We start from the raw sequence: 16,456 nt of genomic DNA on the forward strand, positions 1-16,456 counted from the left end.
CCTTTGGTTTCAATATACTAAGCGATTTGTGTGCAATCACATTTAAAGTTTAAATAATTTGATCTACCAACAATGTGGGATATTGCATTCACACTATTTTCCCTTTCTAAATGCGATTTTCTAATCATTGACTGCATGGCTTTGATTTTCTTTTAGAATGCGTGATAAGTTTCCTTTATTGGCTGCCTGTAACTTGTATTTGGAGTTGTCTCCTACTTTAAAAATGTCGTGTGCTTCTTCTTATTGCTCATGCCGACTCCTCTATTCTTTGACTACGGATTGTCTTCACTGGTCTATGTTGCCTGCTCCTTTGGATGGTTGGAGCAACATCTTCCTTTCATATGCTGTTTGAAATGCCCACTCCTGCCTTTTATGCATGTTTTTCTTAGCAGTTAGCAGCCTCATCCTTTGATTTGAATGTGTGGGTGTATCATTGTAATGGTTTCTCTTATTTAGCATTGCTTCCTTAGCGTGGCTGCCTGTTAAAACACATTTGAGTTCCTTTATTTGATACCCTTTTTTCAACGCGAGATGCTCTGTTTTATTTGGTGCTGCTTCAAACTTGGCATTCATTCAAAACATTTCCCACTTCTAAACCCTTGCTAAAATGTAAGCTCTTGCTTTCTTGCTCATGACTTTTCTCTTTTATTTGCTGAGGCTCTTGTTTTAGCATCCATCATGATTATGAAGTGTTTTGCCTGCTCCTTTTTTACGTGGGAACTTCCTTTACTATGTGGTTTTCTTCATTTGCATGTCTCCAGTAAAAAATGATTTAACATAATAAATCAGAATTTTATCAAGTTGTGTACTATGTATCAAAAGTTTCCCTTCTAAAAATAATGATATTAATGTGTGGCTTTGACTATTATGCTATTGTTGGCTATGATGGCTCAAAGCTTCAATCAAATATGGAGGTGTTTGATCCTTGTGAAAGTTCAACAATCTTGTAGATACTTTCAGCCAACTTCTTTTAACCAATTCTACACATTGTGAACTTGTGTTTGGAGGTCTGCCAGTTGGCCTTAAAAACTGAGTCAACCAAGTAACTAGGCCATAAAAATTGGCATGAGTGTTCAATCCTAAACACTCTATATTACTGAAAATTTTCATCCCATGAAGAATTTCCAGTCAAAATATTTTAATTGCCGAACATTCATACTTCAATTATCCTACAAGCAAACAATGTTAAAAAACATAAACTGGGCTTGGGTTCGGCATTATAAAACTGGGTTATTGATTACTTGGGGTTTCAGAAACTAGGATATAGGTTCTTTTCCATGAAAAGAAACTAATTCTATGGTTTGGGCTCATGAAGAATCACAGGATGCATTTGGCGAATTTTCGAAAATAGGCACTTACAAATTTTAACTAGGAAATGTGTCAAAAAGTATTTTTTGGCAAATGTACAGACATATGAAAGTATGCAAATGGATTCATCATGACTTGGGAATTGGCATACTTCAAGTATTTTTAGGAGACAATATAATGATACAATCCATTTAGGCTAACCAATCACAGGGTCAAAGTTATAATGTGCCGAACAGGGGTATGGATCAAACTAGATACCTTAGCTGTAACAAAATAATATAAACTAGGTTTTTAATCATGTTAGCCAATTGACCAAATGGATTTGTTATGATCTGAAAATTGGAAGATATGAAGTGTCTGACCCCTAGAACATAATACAGAAATAATTTCTTCATTTGGGTCAACTGGGTCAAAGATATTATTGGTCAAATAGGGCTTCCCAGAATTGTGAACAACTAGAAAAATGCACAAAACAGTAAATGACCAACTTTGGGGGATTTGAAACCTAGTCAAACGGATTCAAAATGACTTGAAAATTTTAACATAGGTTCTTTGATATGCATAATAAACATCTCCAAAGAGGAAGGTCATGACACATTCTAGGGTAAAAGATATTTAAAGATAAACTGGGCCTCTAGTTGCTATTTGACACTTAGGCAGAATTGCAAGTTTTGACACTAGGTCAAAATGCAACTTCACAGAATGGTTCAAAATGTTAGTTTAACTTCATGGAACACATAGAAACATTGAATAAAAGGTGTTATAAGCATTAAACACCTCTTAGACCTCAGACTGACAGTCGGGTACATAGGCACATAAAAGCATTTATAGGGCCCAAAATCTCAATGGTACTCAAAATTGACTATGCAATTTTTAGTGCCAATAGTTTTTACCTTACCTTTAACTATTTTTAATTTCTCTCCTACTGCATCACCACAATAGTTACTGAGTCCTCCTTCCATAATTCACTCACACTCCCTGAAGCTCTTACATCAGTAGCCCATTCACTTCTCCATTTTCCAAATTTTCTTTTACTCCTACAACATCTTCTCTCTTAATCTTTGTTTTCTTCATAAGGACCGTATCTAATCTCACTTCATCAAGGCCTCCTTTTTTCAAACAAAAAATTTCAAGGGAATTGCAGCCCTTGACATTCAAGGATAGGATCTTTGACTATTCAGGAGGGGGTCTTCCCCCTTCTTGCCTTCAGTTTACTTTTTCTTCATACACTTCCTAATTTCTAGATTAAAGCATTTAAACTCTACTAACCTCTTTTTTGACATTTCTCGACCTAAATTTTATGACTCTTCCAATCAATTTATACTAGGGTTATCTTTCCTTTTAGAGAAATTACATCGCCAAGTCATAGGAAATCTTCATCCTATAAATCCTCCCTTTCCAAATCATCCTGATCTAAACTCTCTTCCATCCTAGAATCTTTAGAACAACCTTTCAATTTTCTTATTGGGGAGATTTCTATATCTTTAAATACTTCTATGTCACACCCTACTCCTTCCTCTCTTAGGAAAACCCTATTATCTTCTTCATCATAACACAATAGAACTCCCCCTTCTATCCCTCCCCATTTTTGACGTATACATTCCTCATTCCTTTATCACTAGTCTACCTCCCTTCTAAATGTTTGTGGATTAAACCCACCTAGCAAAGATCTTTCTTTATAATCCCTTTCCTGATCTGTTCTCTAAAATTCCAATCCTATCCCGTCCCTTACTTCTTCTAGGAGTTAAGCCTCTTTTTTAGCCTTCATATGATCCTTCAGACTCTCATTCTCCTTAATAAAATTCCCTTTTACTTAATGATCCATCTTCTCAATCCTAACTTCCCTTCCTCCCATAAACTCACTCTCTTATATATTATTTACTCTTGCTTTCAAAATCAAGACACTTTTCATATCTCCTACAACATCTCTTGAGTTTTCTCCTTTATCTGTTGCACCTCCTCCCATTCTCCATACATATCAATCACCCTATTTAATATACTTTTCTCTTCCCTTCCCTTTTGGCATCCCTCTTGCTAACATTTTTCAGAGCCATGATCTTCACTCAGATAGTTCTCACACACCATTAACCCTTCCTCTAATGACAATGGTTGTCTCCATACCCCCATATCTGAATATAGCTCTATGATTTCTAGTAGAGGGTGACAATCATTCCAAATGATGTAGATCCTTGGAAACATTTGAAAGGTTTCTTTATGCACCATTTCCGCAACTCTCACAAAGTCTCCCAACTTATTTCCTATCAATTGATAACAATAAACATTATAGTATTCTTGTGGGAGGTTTCATGAATCCACTTAGATAGGAAATTATTTTATGACTTCCTTTGTTTGGTCAAAGTTTGGAACCCATTATTTTATGTAAAATCCAAAGTCTTCCATAAAATATGGTCCTCCATTCAAAATCCTATCCCTATCCTAGGCTATGTCCGTCATTACCATGCAAAAAACATTTTCCAAAGTTTTAAATTCTTTTACCCTCTTCCACTTTTCATCACAACATTTTAAATTAGCTTTCCTATTGCAAGCCATGCCCCCCCTCACCCCCCAATTTAGAAAGAAGATATTGCTTTCTAGAAAGCCTACCTTCTCCTTCCATGAGATTTTCTCTATTATAACCTTCTCTACTATGCATCTCTCCTATTGCGGATCCTAAATCCTCTATTTTCCCTCATTTTCTATTGCTTGTGGTTTTCTCATTCATTGAAAAATATTACCAAAATCCACCTTTCCCCCCAAGTTATAGGAGGTAAAACACTACACTAGGTGATTATTGTTACAAAAGTTTTTGATTCTCTTAATCCCATCTTTCCATCCATCGTCACCAGTATTATCCACTTTTTTCCAGTGAGTTCTTTGTTGACTTTTTCTACCACTCTTCTACCATCTTCCATTTTTATAGTCCCAGTAGGTCAAACCTTCAAAAAGGCTCAAATCTTATTTTTTTAATATTCTTTTTTCCATGAGCATTAAAGCATCAATCCTTCTAGCTGTTACACCCTACACTCCATTGTTCATGCATCTTTCTATTAATAGAGGCCCAAATTGCTACATAAAAGAATGGGGGAAGGTTTGCGACCACTTCTAAGAAGATCTAACCGAGTCTTTCAACCAAAATTTTTCTTTAATGAAATGAGATCATTGCATTATAAAAATAAATAGGTAATATAATCCTCTACAAAGTATGCATGGGCCTATATAAACCTTACTAAACTCTAGAATCTCTCTAGTTCATAAGATAAGAGGACATATAAATCCAAACCTATAATTGGTCAACAAAAAGAATAACTTGAATTAAAAAATAAAAAGTGGATACAATTATAAATATCACATAGGTAATGGGTAAAAAAAATTCCATGATAAGTTCCTTACATGTCTAACTACCTTGAAGTCTCTATACTTTGATTCTCCCCCATAATATATGCAATCTCACCGAATCTCTCGTTAATCCACATAATTCATTCTCAAAACCCAATTTTATTCCATTAAGATAATATTTACTAAAGTGATTTTCAAAACAATTATCTTTAGCCAATTTTTAACAATTTAATTCATGAAATTTCAAAATACTATAAAGCTGATATATTTTATAAAAATATGTCTAACTAGTTTACAATATGTGTGCATGAGCAATATCGATGATCCTCACCATTTCCAATTTGTATGCATGGGCAATAGGAGGTTGTAAATTCATGGTAGAATTTTATTGAAGTCATTTCATGATGGTTTGAAGTTATTTTTTTATGTTTTTATTACAATAAGCCTATATTAGCCACTTGGTCAAATTAGTTCAATGCCAGTCAAAGGTCAAATATACATCAAATTTGGGTCATGGGATGAAATTTTGTGTCCTAATATTTTTTCGAGACTTAAAGATGTTAGTCTTTGTTTTAAAATTATTTGACATACAAGAAGGTATAGGACTGTGCTCACCCCTAGCGATGGTCTCCTAATTCTTGTCTTCACTAGTTGTATCATCCTCTTCCTACTTGTCCTAGTTTCTCCTAGTGAATTTCTTTTTAAGTCTAAGGACTCTCTTCTTCCTAGAGTTGTGTGTTTAGTCAAAACTTAGCAGTTTCTCCTTGCCAAGACTGGTAGAGGGATTTTTTCTCTCAATCTCTTGCTAAACCTATGGGTTCCCTTATTGGTTATAGCTCCAGTAATTTCCACAGCTAAAACCTCTATCTTATTCATTTTAACATTTCTAATAGTGGTAAAGGGATCCTTATCATCTTGGAATTTTTTGGAATGGAACATCTTGGCAACATCAATAATTTTGGGTTGTTCCCTCTTATTTATTTTTGTGCATATTCCAAACACAATTATCCATAGAATGAATTAATAGAAGACATAAATGAATTTCTTCCCTATTTCTAAAATAGTTGATAATGGGAAAGTGATAATTATAAATCACCTTATACCTTTCTTCGATGGTGATGTACCTCATAATTTCATAGTAGACCATATCCAAGGGTTTAAGTAGTTTCTAATGAGAAAAACCACCATGGATATGAATAAGAGCCTTGTAAGGTCTAAAGAATTTCCTCAAGCTTTTCTCATCCATAACCCTCGACTTCCTTCTCCAATGGTTTCCTTTCACCTCCACCCATCTCTTATCCAATTTTGTAGGGTGGTGGGGGAGAGGTTTCCATTTCCAGTTCAATGTGCATTCCCTAATGAAGGGCATAGTTCTTTGGTGAACCACCTCTAGAGGGTTATATATTTCCCTTAATATGTGGTTTTTCTATTCTTTCCATATATTCTAACAAATATAGGAGGGGATTTATTTTAATAGAATTTTAATAAGAGGTGGTGGGAGAGACAATTCCAATTTATAATGAATTTCTAGGAATCACAATTAAAGACCCAAATAACCCCAACTAGTAAAAAAAATTCTCCTAAACCTTAGTTGAGTAGCAGCAATGGATTATAAGGTGAGAGATAGTATCCTCGTAATTATATAGTACACACTAATTAACCATCTAAAAACCACATCATTATAGGTTGTTAATCATAAGAATACTATTATACATAATGGATCACTAAAAGAAATTAATCTTGGGAAGGGAGTGATACTACAACACATACCTTCATCCTTTTGAAGAACATCCCTCTCAAATAATACTATAATAGGTTGACCTCACACTGAAATTTCCCCTAGAGTTTTTATCCTAAATTAATTTATCTCTATCTAGGATGGAAAAGATAAAATATTCTTTCAAGAGGCCCCATAGCTCCTCATAAAGAACTTTATCCATAAGGTTTAAATTACCTTGATTTAGGACTTTCAATTTTCCATTATCAATGTAATTGACAACCTTGGCCCCATAGTTAGCCATAGTACGATCCTTGAAAAGAAAAAACTTAGTATCAATTAAAGGAGAGTTCCTAATCCACCTATCTTCCCAAAATATAGCAAGTTTCCCATCCCCAATGTTCCACCCAACTCCTGCCCTAAGTTCTTCCTATTTTTGAAAATGTTAGTCTAGATCCTTGATCATGACTACATCATGAGTCTTGTGACATGGAATGAAATCTGCCATCTTGGAGAACCTATCAACCACCAAAAAAATTGATTCATTACCCCTTTGTTTCCTTGGTAATCCAAGAGAAAAATCCATACTTATATCCTCCCAAGGCTTTGATGGAATAGGAAATGGCTGATAGAGTCCAATATTTTATCTAAATCCTTTGGTTGTTTGACATACTTGACAACTCTACACAAACTTCTTCACATCCTCTTACAATTGAGGCAAAAAATAATGATCTCTAATAATGGAAATGGTCTTAACTTGACCAAAATTTACTACCATCCCTCCATTATGCTTCTCCTTGATCAAGTTTTCCCTCATGGAACTCCATGGAATACACAATTGACTTCCCTTGAACAACATACCATCCTGAATTATGTAATCTAGCCAACTAGTCTTATTTAGAGTAATAGGTTCTTTACAAGCCTTAGGTTGAAGTAGTTGGGTTTGATGAACGAAAGAATCTGTACCCTAAGGATGCTAACTTTGCAGAGGCTTTTTAGCAACAACTGTCTCCTACTTAATGCATCTACAACCCTATTAGACCTTCCTCTTCTATGTTTTAATAAAAATGTATAGCTTTACATGAACTCTACCCATTTCAAATGTCTCTAGTGCAATTTACCTTGGCTATTTAGGTAATGCAATGCCTTGTGATTAGTTGAAAAAAAATGTTCTTTTGGAAACAAATAATGCCTCCATTTCTTTAAGGCCTGGACTATTACATAAAACTCCTAATCATAAACATAATACTTCTTCTTTGCATCGTTCAATTTTTCACCGAAATAGGCAATAGGCTTACCTTCTTGTCTCAACACAATCCAACTAGAACACTTTGTTGAAATCAGGAAATGCCAACATAGGTTGCTCTGTCACCTTCTTATTCAGCAATTAAAAAATCCTTGTAGCTCCTATACTCCACTTGAACTCTTCTCTATCCCCCCTCATTGTTTCAGTTAGGGGTGCACATATACTACTAAATTTCCTAATGAACTTCTTGTAAAAACTAGCCAGATCATGGAATGACCTCACCTTAGTGGCAGACCTTGGAGTAGGCCATTCCAAGATGACCTTCACCATCTATGGTTCCATTTATAGACCTTCAGCTGCTACAAAAAACCCAAAATAGACTAACTCCCTTTTGACAAAGCTACACTTCTTCAAATTAATCAACAATTTCGCTTAACTCAACCTTTCAAGCACAATATGAATGTGTAATAAATGTTCATACAAAAATTTACTAAAAATCAAAATATCATCCAAATAGTTAATTACAAATTTTCGCAAAAATTTCTTTAGTACCTCATTCATAAGCCACATGAATGTGCTTGACACATTGGTTAGTCCAAAGGGCATGACTAACCACTCATATAGACCCTCCTTAGTCTTGAATGTAGTATTCCACTCATCTCCCTATCGTATTTTTATCTGGTGATAGCCACTCTTTAGATCTATCTTTGTGAAGTACTGAGCTCCACTCAAGCAGTCCATAAGATCATCCATCATTGCCAAAGGAAATTAATACTTGATGGTTAATTTATTTATAGCCTAAGAGTCTGTACACATTCTCCACTCTCCATCCTTCTTTGGTGCCAGCATTGTAGGTACTGCGCATGGACTCAAACTCTCTCAAATTAAACCTTTCCTCAAAAGCTCCTAAACTTGTCTATTTAGCTCCTTGGTCTTAGTAGGAGTCATCCTATGAGAAACCTTGTTAGGAAAAGTAGCTTTAGGGACTTAAATCTATTTGATGACTAATTTTCCTTATTGGCGGCGAACCTTCTAGAACATTATCAGAGATGACATCTCCATACTCACTTAATAGACAAGAAACTTCAAGTGGAACTTCACTACTACCTTCCATATCCTTTCTAGGAATTAAAGCATATTACATATGCTAATGATTCATGCCATCCAAAAAAATTCTTCCATCAACAAGACATACCGTAGCACTACTGCATACCTTTTCACCCTCCTTTATCAAGGGCTTCAATTTGTGGTGAACTCCATCCTTTATCAAAGAGTATGTATTTGCATGACCATCATGTATAGCATGTCTATCAAACTGCCATGGTCTTCCTGACAATAAATGGCAAACATCCATTGGGATGATGTCACAGAGAGCCTTGTCATGGTGATTCCCAATCTTGAACTTTACCAAGCATTGCTCACTAACTAGGACCTTATGACCATCCTACTCCCAAGCAATCTGATAGGGTTGGGGGTCTTTCTCCCTCTTGAGCTTTAGCTTTGAGACCATCTCCTCTAACACTAAGTTGTTAGTGCTTCCACCATCAACAATCACATCACAACATTTACCCTCACACTTGCACCTAGTACAAGACAAACTCCTCCTTTGTCCAGGTTCAGTCTCACCACTCAGTAAGACCATTTCATTAACTAGAACCTTTTCTCTTTCTGCATCCTGTAAATGTGATGACTATGCATCATCATCCACATGAGGAACCCTTGCTTCATCATCAACTCTCCTATTTATCCTTCCTTGGCATTGAGGGCATTCATAGGCATGATGACCTTCTTCATTACAATGAAAATAGATACCATAGAAACCTCCTCCTCCTAAACCTTGTCCACATCCTGTACCTCTTCCTCTTTGATCTCCAAAGTTTTGAGCAATTGAAACCCTCATTCCGCTAGTTTTAGCGAGTACCCACATCTTCATTTTTCTTCTAGTTCTCATTTTGGCCTCCAAATGACCTACCACTACCCCTTCCTCCTTGACTACACCCTCTTTGCCTTCCATCAAATTTTTTGTTTAGCTTCTCCTCAACTCAAAAGGAAAATTGGTATGCCTCTTCAATATTAGTCATTCTAACCAAACTTAACTCCTCCTAAATGTAGGGTTTTAACCCATTAAGGTAATGGGAAACCTTCTCATTGTTTTCTTCTGTATGCCTTACCCTAATAAGGACTTGGTAAAATTCCTCTATGTATTCTTCGATATATTTTTCTACCTGCTTTAAGCCTTACATCTTCCTGAACAAATCAAGCTCGTAATCAATAGGAATGAATTGTTTCTTTAGTTTTTCCACCATGTGATCCCATCTTGTGATTTTCTCTTTTCCTCTTCTATTTCTTTCCAATTGAATTTCTTGCCACCATATTTTGGCATGGCCTTTCATTTTGGCCTTCACAAACTTAACACTATTAGGGTCCCCAATATCCTCATACTTAAAATATACCTCTAGCTCATTGATCTAGTCGATCAACTCATTTGGTTTTAGATCTCCTGAAAACATTTCAATGTTAATTTTAGGTCTTTTTCCTAGGTTGGCAATGGCCCTAAAAAGCTTCTCCTCTGCCTAGTTAAGGACTTCTTTATCTCCTTCCCCTTCTTGCCCAATATTTCCTTTTTCTTCATTTTCCTTCTCACTTCCATCATCAATGAAAATATTCATCCCTATATGGATCTCCTCTTGTAATGCCTGGACTTTTCTTTGGAGGGGTTTAACCTCAGGAGGAACAACTCTAGCCCTTCCACCATGCTCTCTTTGTGAAGGCATCTTCTTGCTATATCAAATCTCACAACCACAAAGTCAGTGCTCTATCTACACACTCAAGAAAACCCAGCGCTGATACCATTGATGACAATACGCATTGATACCACTAGATGAGGGCACAATCCAAGACCAAAATGAATACAATAGGAAAATAGGAATATTATTATCAAAAGTAATATGCTATTACATTTAGTACAATGAAAATAGACCCAACAAAATGCCCTATGGCTTACAATGTTATCAAAATCTGGAGAGAAGTCTTTCTTACAATACCTTCTCCTAGACTCCACCAAAAATTGCATGTACAATGCCAAAAATGTTCTTAAGTAACCCTAATTAGGTTAAGTGTTAGGAATACATTTTAGAATATGCCATTTGGCATCCACCATCAAAACAAAAGGTTCTAGAAAACTTTTTAGAAGTTACTGTAAAATTAGAAGAATCCAAAAATGGTAGTCCAACTTCTGGGAGGCATAACTTTTGATCCGAGACTTCAATTGACAAACAATTTACATTTTTTGAAAGCTCTCCAAGTGGTCTATAGCCCTATGGATGATCTTTTCTTATTCTCCATATTTTGGGCCCTTACGAGGCCATTTAGTGCCTCTTATCTAACTTTGAAGTGCTCTTAAAGGGTCTCTAGGCAACCTAAAACTATAATAACTTTCAAACTATAAAGCCTTTTGACCTGATTCTTTTTCTACAATGCTTTAAATTACAAGTATAATCATCCCTCCAACTCACACCATCCAACTCATCATAATTCTAGCTCAATTTAAAAATAGCATATTTTCTACATTGGCATGTATCCCAAGGTACTCAAAAACTCTAAACCAAAAAACCAATAGTAGAACTATGAGAGTTGGCATCTCTATTCGACCCAAATGTGTATCCAAAAAAAAAACACATTAAATAGAAACTAACACTAAGCATATTTTTTTAGGTGATACAAGATTGCCCTTACACCATTAGATGCTCCTATATCAGCTTACAGAAAATATCACTCCCTTCCAAGTTAACTGAGAAGATATTTCAAGATATTACTATCTTATAACTCTAAATATTTTTTTGAATATTTATATATCTGTGATGTATATCAATTTAGTTTGGAAGGATTAAAGATATGAAGAGTCAATATGTTTATTAGTACTCTCAAGTGTAGACTGATAGGATCAATCAATCGAATGTGGAATGGAGGCTCAATCCAAAGATCATTTGGATAAACATCTTAATTACTAGCCTCCCCACACATACATTAGTATAATCCTTAGGCCATAGCCCATACCATACCATAATATTCTAGGGCTAAGGCTAGGCCCTTAAAATAGATCCATAGAATTGTAGTGTAGGTAAGCTAAGTACTGTTGTGATACTTTTTGAATTTTATATAGTGATTAAAATTTTTTCTTTCAATCTATAAGAATTAATCAGTTTTAAATTTTCTTAAACTTTACAATTTTTACAAAAATATTTCTCTAAGTTATAATTGAGTGCTTATATTGGCCTAATTACTTTACACTTTTTAAGAGTTATTTTTTATAAAGTTGAATGTAATTCATTAACTTTGATATTTTTTTTTATTTTTTCTTTTTAATTTTTTGCTTTTTTTAACCTTTAATGTACGTGCATCGGTTTAGATTTTTATTAATATAATAGTATTATATGATATATATGTAATAGAACATATAGATCAATAATTATATTTATAAATAAAATTTAAATTGAAATTAATATTATTATAAAATATATATAACTATGTAACATTTTTAATAATTAAAATATTTTATATGTTATAATAAATTGATTAAATTTAAATTCGATTTACTTGTTTCTAATTTTATAGATTTCATATTGAGAAAATAATAATACAAAAGAATTATTTATTGAATAGGATTTTTTTATTCCAGGATTCAATGAAGTTTGTTTTCTGACCACAGCATGACTGAAGATTTGTAGTACAATGAACTCTATTTTCCTGATCACAGCATGACTGAGATTTGTATTTCCTATGCAAATTTAAATGCGAATTTATAAGAAACTACCAAAGAATTGTCAAATTGAAAATATATGCAGTTTTTTAATTTTTCAAATACATTCACTTTGTTGCGAATCTGTGAAAAGAACGGAATGATATTGCATGCCTGTCGAGTCTGGTCTGCCAGCGTTTTTTTTCTCTTTTTTTCTAGAAAACATCCCTTTTTAATTTATATTGAAGGCACCGAATACATATAATCATCTAGCACAGTCAATCGGCATTTAACAGTTTTGCAGCTGGTCAAGTTTCGTTATCATTGACTGGCAAATATAAATTTCAATTAATTCGATATTTTTTAATGAATTTCCACTAAATTGGAATGATGCTTACACTCTCAATGCACAAAATAATCAAATGTAGCAGTCAAGGCAGAGATTTATTCCAAAACGCTTGGAACGCATCATACAGTACCAAGTTATCAGTCTCGGAAACTTCCTTTGCTCTTTAAATAGTTACCCTGATCCAGTATTACGGTTTAGAGTTTCGTATCGTCATTGTTCGTTCAAGCATCTTTAGTCGTTTAATCATTTAATCGCACCATCTTTAATCGTTTAATCATTAGGTATTAGGGTTCAGTGACATCTTAATCATTTGTGTTAAAAAAATTATAGACGACAAAATGTCTTGGATCATTTTTGACGAAAGAGATTTATTGTTTTTACTCATTACAGGTATGACTATTAAAAAAACAGAGCACATGCAATCAGAAAAAACAGAAATGCCCAGGGTCATTACTCTTTAAATCTCGTCAAAAAAACAAAGTAAAAGCATATGGAGACTAAGTCATCCAATTACTTTGAGCCAAATTCTTATTGCATTCTGATCAGAGTGTATATCATGGTAAAACTAAGAGCGAGGAGTACAATGGGCCAAGTAGGCGAGAGGGCCAAGCAGTGGAGCATTGATATAAGTTGTAGGTTCAGAGTGCTGATAATCATGTCTGTCAACAGGAATTTGAAGCCTTCACTGCACCCGATGGATTCCGGGTGATGACCAAGTGAAGGCAGAGATGAGCCTCTGTGGTGAATTTGTTGAGGGTAATTTGAGCCATATCCAACCATGTATGACATCTCCAGTGGATTCGAACCCAGGATGTAGTCCACCTGCCCCTTTGCTATTTCTCTGAGCCTTCCAGGAGTCACCGTCATTCCCCCACATGATATTACTTGTTTGGAGGAGCTCAGATATTTGGCATAGGTCATGAGCAAGAAAGACGCAGGTCATGAGCAAGAAAGACGCAGATGTAACATACTACATATTAACCTCGGGAAACGTGTAGAGAAGTCCTCCTGTTCACCAATGCACACAAGTTTTATTAGGATATTTTGGGTTCCAATTATCACAACAGTGGCGTACATTGATTCAGTGAGATAAAATAATTTTTTAACGGCCAACCTGGTGTGTATTTAGATCCAGAAGCTGATGTCTCGGGCATGATAGAACAGATATAGTCATCAGCGTGATCTTTGTAGTCTTCAAGAGACTTCACTTTCCCAACCAGGAATTCTTGCACAGAACAATGCATACACAATTGCCTTCAATCCATGAAAACATTTTGTAATATATTAGTCTCCGTACTTGAAGTTATTGTACCTTGGATAAAAGCACTCTGGTTCCAGCATGTTTATTAAACCACCCAAATATGTTGTCCGATTCATGAACTCCAAAACTCTCGCCGTTTGCCTGAATGTAGCTCAAATATTTGGCACTCTTTGTTGCTTTATATAGCCATGCAGCTCCCCACAACAGTTCGTCCTAGGAAAACACCCAAGAAAATCGATTCCAATCTGACATTTAGCGGCAATATAATGTGAAAGCAATATACCCATTTATCTTTTTTTTACCTCAAACCCAGAAGAGGAGCAATAGAATGGACGGACTGCGGACTTAAGGGAATCGCTGTAAGATCCTCTGTGCTTATCAGCGAAGTCAAAAACCTGGAATATTCAATAGAGAGGTTGATGAGCTACTCAGCAACAAATTGCAGAATTTATTAGTGAAGCTCGAATTCAAGGCAAAGCTACCGCTAAAAAATTACTATGATGGAAGCGCGAATGAGCCTCCTTGAATAGGAACGGTCTGTTCTGCGAAACACAAGTGATGCAGCTGCAAGAGTTGCGGCTGTTTCGGCAGCAACATCTGAGCCAGGATTGTGGGTGTCAATTTTGTAGGCAGTTCTGAGAGTGTCCATGTCCTCTGCTCTCTCCCAGCATTTGTGGTCATTGTTAGGATCGCCAACCTTCATTATTTCGGGCAAGCCTCAATAATATGTATAAACCCACTTGAGGTAGAGACAGAGAAAGTAGAATACCATATTTCAGATGACAGTTTGTACCTGAACAAATATGGTGCCCGGGTGAGCAGTGGCCTTGAGAAGATAATCGGTGGCCCAGCGTATGGCAGCCTTTGCGTTGGAGAGCTCAGCGCCCATGAATCTACCAAACTCTAAACAACTCCAGAAGAGCATCGTAGTTGTAAATGCCATCGGATACTCGAACTTCACATTAATGTCGCCCGCATCGTAGTACCCACCCACCAAGTCTACCTGCGTTATCATAAGCCAAATTCACATATACATTTATTTCATGATCAGAAACTGGAAAGCATGATATGGGAAACAAAGAAGAGGACATCACACATTGGAAGAAGCACCGTCAGAGAGACCCGAGTCCCTCCTCCAACGAATCCGTTGATCGGCCGGCAGCTTCCCGGAACGCTGGCCTTCAAAGAAGAGAATCGCCTTCGACAAGGCATCTGTATAGTTGTGCAAACCAGCAGAGCGGCGACACCTCAGGGAAGCAGTAGAACTTTGTGTTTTCACAAGCATGATCAAAACGCACAACACCAAAACAGCGCAAAAGCTCCTCATTCTGGCTTGAACAGACAGCGCAAATGCTTGAATTGTGACTTGAGAGTCCTCGGCAGTTGGAGATTTATAGCATAGGAAAACCCTAACGGCGACGGAGTAAAGGGTACGATGGACATTAACTACTAAATCGATTGCCAAGGTCGAAAATTTAATTCCTCGAAGATTTGAGAGGTGGAGAATCTCCCGAGAGAATTACTCCCTAATCATGTTTTATCCCCTGCGTGTGAGAAAAGACGGAGGTATTAGTTTATACGCGTACGCGTCTATTAGAGGATTGGTTGTCTAGGAAGGCTATTCAAAATTGATTTGTAAGTTGTTTATTAGCTCACTCTTTGATGTTGATCAAGACCATCTTCATAATTAATGCTATTTTATTATTTGTGTGAAAAATCAAACTATTGCAGTCACTGATTATTAATCTCCTATCACAAATGATTATTAAACTGCTGAAAATAAATTCTCAGCTAATATCGAAGAATAACACAACTGCAACTTCACTTATAAAATACGGAAAGAAATGCACAACACAATGAACACAATATTTTCGGACAAATTGTCCCTGGAAAAACCCCTAAGGGAAAACCAGTTCTACAGATGAGGAATTATATTAAACTTCAGCAAATCAAGAGATACAAAATTCCTTGCCTCTCACTGGCAGAACTCCGACAACCTCCTAATTTCTCCCGCTGATATTCCTCACTGCTATCCCTGCGCTAACACTGCACCCTTGCTAACACTGCAAGACTGTTTGCTAACACTGCAAACTGCTTCTCCAAAAGCTTCCCACTGTGCCCTTGCTAACACTGCAAGACTGTTTGCTAACACTGCTAACTGCTTCACCTAAAGCTTCACACTGTGCCTTTGCTAACACTGCAAGACTGTTTGCTAACACTGCAAACTGCTTCACCAAAGCTTCTTCACTGTGCCCTTGCTAACACTGCAAGACTGTTTGCTAACACTGCAAACTACTTCACAAAAGCTTCTTCCTGTGCCCTTGCTAACACTGCAAGACTGTTTGCTAACACTGCAAACAACTTCACCAAAGCTTCTCCCTGTGCCCTTGCTAACACTGCAAGACTATTTGCTAACACTGCAAACAGCTTCACCAAAGCTTCACCCTGTGCCCTTGCTAACACTGCAAGACTGTTTGCTAACACTGCAAACTGCTTCACAA

General features: G+C 36.1%; 1 pseudogene; it reads right to left on the reverse strand.

Annotated features, from left to right (window-relative positions):
- Positions 1-13,259: 13,259 nt before the first annotated feature.
- LOC149536368 (endoglucanase 1-like) lies at positions 13,260-15,282 on the reverse strand (annotated as a pseudogene).
- Positions 15,283-16,456: the final 1,174 nt, after the last annotated feature.

The sequence above is a fragment of the Cupressus sempervirens genome, chromosome 10, assembly GCF_028749045.1.
Source record: "Cupressus sempervirens isolate cs-2001-9-10 chromosome 10, ASM2874904v1, whole genome shotgun sequence".
Classification (NCBI taxonomy): Eukaryota; Viridiplantae; Streptophyta; class Pinopsida; order Cupressales; family Cupressaceae; genus Cupressus; species Cupressus sempervirens.